Below are 7705 nucleotides of genomic sequence, written 5' to 3'. Positions count from 1 at the left end.
AGTGCCTAGGCTTATTCCAACTTCCATGATATCCATTACTTCGTAAAAACGTTTTAATTTTTTCTCCTCTAACCTTCAGACCCCGAACTTATATAATTGGGGCTCCTAAAGCAGACCGACTTCCATTTACCAATCCGCCAAATCATGACTCGTGCATCCCACACTGAGCGTGCGGGACCAGATCTACTGCCGCCTGACAAACGGGCTCACTCGCTGAGCCAGACTGAGCAAAGGGGCTCAATGTGGGAAGGCCCTGGCTCCCCTACCCAGGTAACTGACCCTGCTGAGGGTAACAGAGGGACTCCTGGACAAGGGAAGGTCAAGGATGAAACAGGCTGAAGGATGCAAGGTATGACCTAGAATCCCTATTCGACTGGGATCCTGCCATGGGGGAGGCAGAGAGAGGGAGAGGTGGACCCACCTGCTTCACCTAGCCCAATAGATCCCTAAGCTGCTCCCTGCGCCAGTCACCCCTACACTTCCCTGGAGCTTCCCTTACTGCTCCACTAACCCCTGCAAGTCCGCCATTGTGGGAACATGCCAGGCCAAGGTACTCAATGTCCCGAAACAGCATACTGGACCACCTGTGACAATGTGGGAAAAAAAGGAATTTTTAGTGCATTTATTCTTGGTCACATAGGATTAGATGAAAGAGAAAAACTGTCTTTTCTTCTTGGCAGATGTAAAATGCACTGCAGAGATTTACACATTTATTACCTGTCCAGTGCTCAAAGGTTTATTCCTTAACCAGTGGCACCTTTTGGAATAGTAACTTAGTGAACAGACATTGTGTATAACAGTGTAGATGGGCCTGTGGGACAGGAGAGAAGATCAGTACCTGTGAGAGCTCCAACATGTATAACATGACTGGGTGATGCAAGCTGTGTTGAGCGGCAGCCCACACAGACCTACATGGGGTCACATGAAATCACTCTAGTGGCTTCAGAGAACGAGTATCCATTTGTAAATCTGATGCAGACTCCATTCTTGTTGGCTCCTCTACCAATTATTTTAGACAACCTAACAGATAGTAGATTTTGTTTCGCTATACTACATTTTAGTAATCCCCACTGAATCCACATTCTCACTTGTTATCATTGCACCAACTACTTTTTAACCTTCATCTCACATATATGCCTTGTCCAGCCTCCTCCACCAATTGAGTAGGCTTAACCTGTAGAATCCCATTGCCTCCTATCCTAGTACAAATACTAAGTATATTTGTTCTTTTTGCTAGTGATGTAATCCACCCTTTTATACAGTTCCAAATAGGACAAGTTTGGGAAACAAAACCAAATACTTGTTCCTGACACCATTTCACCTCTTAAATCTAATAACTCTTAATTAGAAACATTCTACCATCCTGTCACCAGTAAAACCTCAGAAAAAAAGATGGAATGGATGCAACTTGCTGCAGAGCTTTTGCTAAATTAATATGGCATGTCTGTAAATATTTTTGGAGACCCATGTCAGTCTAAATGTGTTTATCTCTCATAGTCTCTTTTGTAACAATATTTTAAGTCAAAATTGCTGCTCTGTTTGCAGTCTCCACAAATTGTTCGGTGCTATGCTGTGAACTGTTTTTTTTTCTCATACCATTAAGTGTAATATGATGCTACACTCTACATTCTACACCCATCTAAAGTTATGTTGTTCGAAACATCTGGAAAAGTTTTCAACAGCTGGCTCGTTGGTCTAGGGGTATGATTCTCGCTTAGGGTGCGAGAGGTCCCGGGTTCAAATCCCGGACGAGCCCTGTTTTGCGGGTACTGTTTTTTAAGAATCTTCTGCTGTGTCTTGTTTTGTCTGCTAAAGAATAACAGATCACGAGCTTTCAAGACTGTCTAGGTCTCTCCTTGAGCCATATATGTGTATGTTGTTTAAATTCTGTTTATTGATAATTAGAAGAGGACACATTTGCATATAACATGTGAAATATCAGGCAGTGTGAGTGACTAACATAGTCCGAAGAATAGCGGGGTTCTTGCAGATCAACGCAAAACTTTACAAATTCAGTTGTCATGTAAATTCATGTGTATCCTGCGACTTAGTGAAAATGTCTCTGTGGTCCAAAAACATATGAACGTATAAATGCAAAGAAAGGTTACAGAAATAAGATAGGAAAAGAGGTATAGGAGGAGGGTTAGAATGATGCATCAACATGGTCATGTAGCTTTCATAGGGTATACTGTTAAATAGTGTAACTGAGTAAGGCTTGTTTTCAGGTGTTACCTTTTAAAAAGTCAGTCCAATGAAAATATTGTCATTCAGGCAATATGCCTTTTACTTGAGCTGAAAGTTGTAAGTCCTCAGATATCCTGATGGATTTGAGACGATCGACTCTTGGTATGTGTAATAATATGGACATGGGCTCCAACAAGATGTTGGGCAGGCATAAGGACCTGAGCAACTTTGACAAGGGTCAAGTTGTGATGGCTAGATGACTGGGTCAGAGCATCTCCAAATCTGCATCTCTTGTGGGGAGTTCCAGGTATGCAGTGCTCAGTACCTATGAAAAGTGGTCCAAGGAAGGAAAAGCAGTGAACCGGTGACAGGGTCATGGGCTGTCAAGGCTTATTGATGCGCGTGGGGGTACAAAGGCTGGCCCATGTGGTCAAATCCAACAGACGAGCTACTGTAGCTGAAATTACTTAAAAAGTTAATGCTGGTTCTGATAGAAAGGTGTCAAAAAACACAGTGCATCGCAGGTTGTTGACCAGTCAAGGTGCCCATGCTGGCTCCTGTCCACTGCCGAAAGCACCTACAATGGGCATGTGCGTATAAGAACTGGACCACGGAACAATAGAAGAAGGTGGCCAGGTCTGATGAATCACAGTTTCTTTTACATCATGCGGATGGCCGGGTGCGTATGCGCCACCTACCTGGAGAACACATGGCACAAGGATGCATCGATGGAGGTCCCACCTTGAAACTTACAGGACTTAAAGGATCTGCTGCTAATGTCTTGGTGCCAGATACTACAGCACACCTTTAGGGGTCCATGCATCAATGGGTCAGGGCTATTTTGGTGGCAAAAGGGGGACCTACACAATATTAGACAGGTGGTCATAATGCTGTGGCTGATCATTATATATATATATGGAGGAATGTTCCTTTGTGGCTGGAGCACCTCCAGCAGAAATTTTTGCTATGGAACTAATTGTGGTCAGTGATTTGACAAAATGTCTGAGTTGGAGATATAGAAAGTGGTTACATTAGTATGTGGGTGTCCATTGGTGACTTAATCTGTCATTTTTGCATTATGTGGCCTAGCCTGGGATATGTTAGTCTTCCAGGGACCAATTTGTTGAAAGTGACTCCTGCAAGACCTGCGATGCAATCCACCTTTTTATACAGTTCCAAATAGGACAAGTTTGGGAAACAAAGCCAAATCCTTGTTCCTGACACCATTTCCCCACCTCTTAAAGTTAAAAACTCTTAATTAGCAACATTCTACCATCCTGTCACCAGTAAAACCTCAGAAAAAAGATGGAATGAATGAAAGTTGCTGCAGAGCTTTTGCTAAATTAATATGGCATGTCTGTAAATATTTTTGGAGACCCATGTCAGTCTAAATGTGTTTATCTCTCATAGTCTCTTTTGTAACAATATTTGAAGTCAAAATTGCTGCTGTGTTGGCAGTCTCCATGAGTTGTTTGGTGCTATGCTGTAAACTGTTTTTTTAAGTGTAATATGATGCTACATTCTACTTCTATCTACAATTATGTTGCTTGAAACATCTGGAAAAGTTTTCAACAGCTGGCTCGTTGGTCTAGGGGTATGATTCTCGCTTAGGGTGCGAGAGGTCCCGGGTTCAAATCCCGGACGAGCCCTGTTTTGCGGGTACTGTTTTTTAAAAGTCTTCTGCTGTGTCTTCTTTTGTCTGCTTTTAAATTCCATAAATGTGTGAAAGATAATACCTTTACTGGCTAACCAAAGAATAACCGATCACAAGCCTTCAAGACTGTCTAGGTCTTTCCTTGAGCCATATATGTGTATGTTGTTTAAATTCTGTTAATTGATAATTAGAAGAGGACACATTTGCATATAACATGTGAAATATCAGGCAGTGTGAGTGACTAACATAGTCCGAAGAATAGCGGGGTTCTTGCAGATCAACACAAAACTTTACAAATTCAGTTGTCATTTAAGTTCAAAATGATTATCGGTGTATCCTGCGACTTAGTGAAAATATCTCCGTGGTCCAAAAACATATGAACGGATGAATGCAAAGAAAGGTTACAGAAATAAGACAGGAAAAGAGGTATAGGAGGAGGGTTAGAATGATGCATCAACATGGTCAGGTAGCTTTCATAGGGTATACTGTTAAATAGTGTAACTGAGTAAGGCTGGTTCTGATAGAAAGGTGTCAAAAAACACAGTGCATCGCAGGTTGTTGACCAGTCAAGGTGCCCATGCTGGCTCCTGTCCACTGCCGAAAGCACCTACAATGGGCATGTGCGTATAAGAACTGGACCACGGAGCAATAGAAGAAGGTGACCAGGTCTGATGAATCACAGTTTCTTTTACATCATGCGGATGGCCGGGTGCGTATGCGCCACCTACCTTGAGAACACGTGGCACAAGGATGCATCGATGGAGGTCCCACCTTGAAACTTACAGGACTTAAAGGATCTGCTGCTAATGTCTTGGTGCCAGATACTACAGCACACCTTTAGGGGTCCATGCATCAATGGGTCAGGGCTATTTTAGTGGCAAAAGGGGGACCTACACAATATTAGACAGGTGGTCATAATGCTGTGGCTGATCATTATATATATATATGGAGGAATGTTCCTTTGTGGCTGGAGCACCTCCAGCAGAAATTTTTGCTATGGAACTAATTGTGGACAGTGTCTTCTTTTGTCTGCTTTTAAATTCCATAAATGTGTGAAAGATAATACCTTTACTGGCTAACCAAAGAATAACCGATCACAAGCCTTCAAGACTGTCTAGGTCTTTCCTTGAGCCATATATGTGTATGTTGTTTAAATTCTGTTAATTGATAATTAGAAGAGGACACATTTGCATATAACATGTGAAATATCAGGCAGTGTGAGTGACTAACATAGTCCGAAGAATAGCGGGGTTCTTGCAGATCAACACAAAACTTTACAAATTCAGTTGTCATTTAAGTTCAAAATGATTATCGGTGTATCCTGCGACTTAGTGAAAATATCTCCGTGGTCCAAAAACATATGAACGGATGAATGCAAAGAAAGGTTACAGAAATAAGACAGGAAAAGAGGTATAGGAGGAGGGTTAGAATGATGCATCAACATGGTCAGGTAGCTTTCATAGGGTATACTGTTAAATAGTGTAACTGAGTAAGGCTGGTTCTGATAGAAAGGTGTCAAAAAACACAGTGCATCGCAGGTTGTTGACCAGTCAAGGTGCCCATGCTGGCTCCTGTCCACTGCCGAAAGCACCTACAATGGGCATGTGCGTATAAGAACTGGACCACGGAGCAATAGAAGAAGGTGACCAGGTCTGATGAATCACAGTTTCTTTTACATCATGCGGATGGCCGGGTGCGTATGCGCCACCTACCTTGAGAACACGTGGCACAAGGATGCATCGATGGAGGTCCCACCTTGAAACTTACAGGACTTAAAGGATCTGCTGCTAATGTCTTGGTGCCAGATACTACAGCACACCTTTAGGGGTCCATGCATCAATGGGTCAGGGCTATTTTAGTGGCAAAAGGGGGACCTACACAATATTAGACAGGTGGTCATAATGCTGTGGCTGATCATTATATATATATATGGAGGAATGTTCCTTTGTGGCTGGAGCACCTCCAGCAGAAATTTTTGCTATGGAACTAATTGTGGACAGTGATTTGACAAAATGTCTGAGTTGGAGATATAGAAAGTGGTTACATTAGTATGTGGGTGTCCATTGGTGACTTAATCTGTCATTTTTGCGTTATGTGGCCTAGCCTGGGATATGTTAGTCTTCCAGGGACCAATTTGTTGAAAGTGACTCCTGCAAGACCTGCGATGCAATCCACCTTTTTATACAGTTCCAAATAGGACAAGTTTGGGAAACAAAACCAAATCCTTGTTCCTGACACCATTTCCCCACCTCTTAAATTTAAAAACTCTTAATTAGCAACATTCTACCATCCTGTCACCAGTAAAACCTCAGAAAAAAGATGGAATGAATGAAAGTTGCTGCAGAGCTTTTGCTAAATTAATATGGCATGTCTGTAAATATTTTTGGAGACCCATGTCAGTCTAAATGTGTTTATCTCTCATAGTCTCTTTTGTAACAATATTTTAAGTCAAAATTGCTGCTGTGTTGGCAGTCTCCACGAGTTGTTTGGTGCTATGCTGTAAACTGTTTTTTTAAGTGTAATATGATGCTACATTCTACTTCTATCTACAGTTATGTTGCTTGAAACATCTGGGAAAGTTTTCAACAGCTGGCTCGTTGGTCTAGGGGTATGATTCTCGCTTAGGGTGCGAGAGGTCCCGGGTTCAAATCCCGGACGAGCCCTGTTTTGCGGGTACTGATTTTTAAAAGTCTTCTGCTGTGTCTTCTTTTGTCTGCTTTTAAATTCCATAAATGTGTGAAAGATAATACCTTTACTGGCTAACCAAAGAATAACCGATCACAAGCTTTCAAGACTGTCTAGGTCTCTCCTTGAGCCGTGTATGTTGTTTAAATTCTGTTTATTGATAATTAGAAGAGGACACATTTGCATATAACATGTGAAATATCAGGCAGTGTGAGTGACTAACATAGTCCGAAGAATAGCGGGGTTCTTGCAGATCAACACAAAACTTTACAAATTCAGTTGTCATTTAAGTTCAAAATGATTATCGGTGTATCCTGCGACTTAGTGAAAATATCTCCGTGGTCCAAAAACATATGAACGGATGAATGCAAAGAAAGGTTACAGAAATAAGACAGGAAAAGAGGTATAGGAGGAGGGTTAGAATGATGCATCAACATGGTCAGGTAGCTTTCATAGGGTATACTGCTAAATAGTGTAACTGAGTAAGGCTTGTTTTCAGGTGTCACCTTTAAAAAGTCAGTCCAATGAAAATATTGTCATTCACGCAATATGCCTTTTACTTGAACTGAAAGTTGTAAGTCCTCAGATACCCTGATGGATTTGAGACGATCGACTCTTGGTATGTGTAATAATATGGACATGGGCTCAAACAAGATGTTAAGGTGGGGGATTGTTTGGATGGTATCCGTAACTGCACGTCAAAAGGGTAGAATCTTAGGGCAACATACACCAATCAGCCATAACATTATGACCACCAGTGGGTGGAATATATTTGACAGGAAGTGAACATTTCATCCTCCATGTTGATGTGTTAGACGCAGGAAAAATGGGCAGGCATAAGGATCTGAGCAACTTTGACAAGGGTCAAATTGTGATGGCTAGACGACTGGGTCAGAGCATCTCCAAATCTGCATCTCTTGTGGGGAGTTCCAGGTATGCAGTGCTCAGTACCTATGAAAAGTGGTCCAAGGAAGGAAAAGCAGTGAACCGTTGACAGGGTCATGGGCTGTCAAGGCTTATTGATGCATATGGGGGGGGGGGTGGCCCACGTGGTCAAATCCAACAGACGAGCTACTGTAGTTCAAATTACTTAAAAAGTTAATGCTGGTTCTGATAGAAAGGTGTCAGAACACACAGTACATTGCAGGTTGTTGATCAGTCAAGGTGCCCATGCTGACTCCT

General features: G+C 42.1%; 3 non-coding genes across 3 annotated transcripts; all 3 read left to right on the top strand.

Annotated features, from left to right (window-relative positions):
* Positions 1 to 1684: 1684 nt before the first annotated feature.
* On the top strand, positions 1685 to 1756 carry TRNAP-AGG (transfer RNA proline (anticodon AGG)). Its single transcript has one exon. It is a non-coding gene; the product is annotated as a tRNA-Pro (tRNA).
* A 2005-nt stretch (positions 1757 to 3761) lies between these two features.
* TRNAP-AGG (transfer RNA proline (anticodon AGG)) lies at positions 3762 to 3833 on the top strand. The gene has a single exon. It is a non-coding gene; the product is annotated as a tRNA-Pro (tRNA).
* Positions 3834 to 6429: 2596 nt separating this feature from the next.
* Positions 6430 to 6501, top strand: TRNAP-AGG (transfer RNA proline (anticodon AGG)). Its single transcript has one exon. It is a non-coding gene; the product is annotated as a tRNA-Pro (tRNA).
* The last annotated feature ends 1204 nt before the right edge of the window (positions 6502 to 7705 follow it).

Source organism: Sceloporus occidentalis, unplaced genomic scaffold (genome assembly GCF_023333645.1).
Source record: "Sceloporus occidentalis isolate IW3139 unplaced genomic scaffold, rSceOcc1.0.p SCAF_33, whole genome shotgun sequence".
NCBI lineage: Eukaryota > Metazoa > Chordata > Lepidosauria > Squamata > Phrynosomatidae > Sceloporus > Sceloporus occidentalis.
This window is presented reverse-complemented; position numbering and strand designations above follow the sequence as displayed.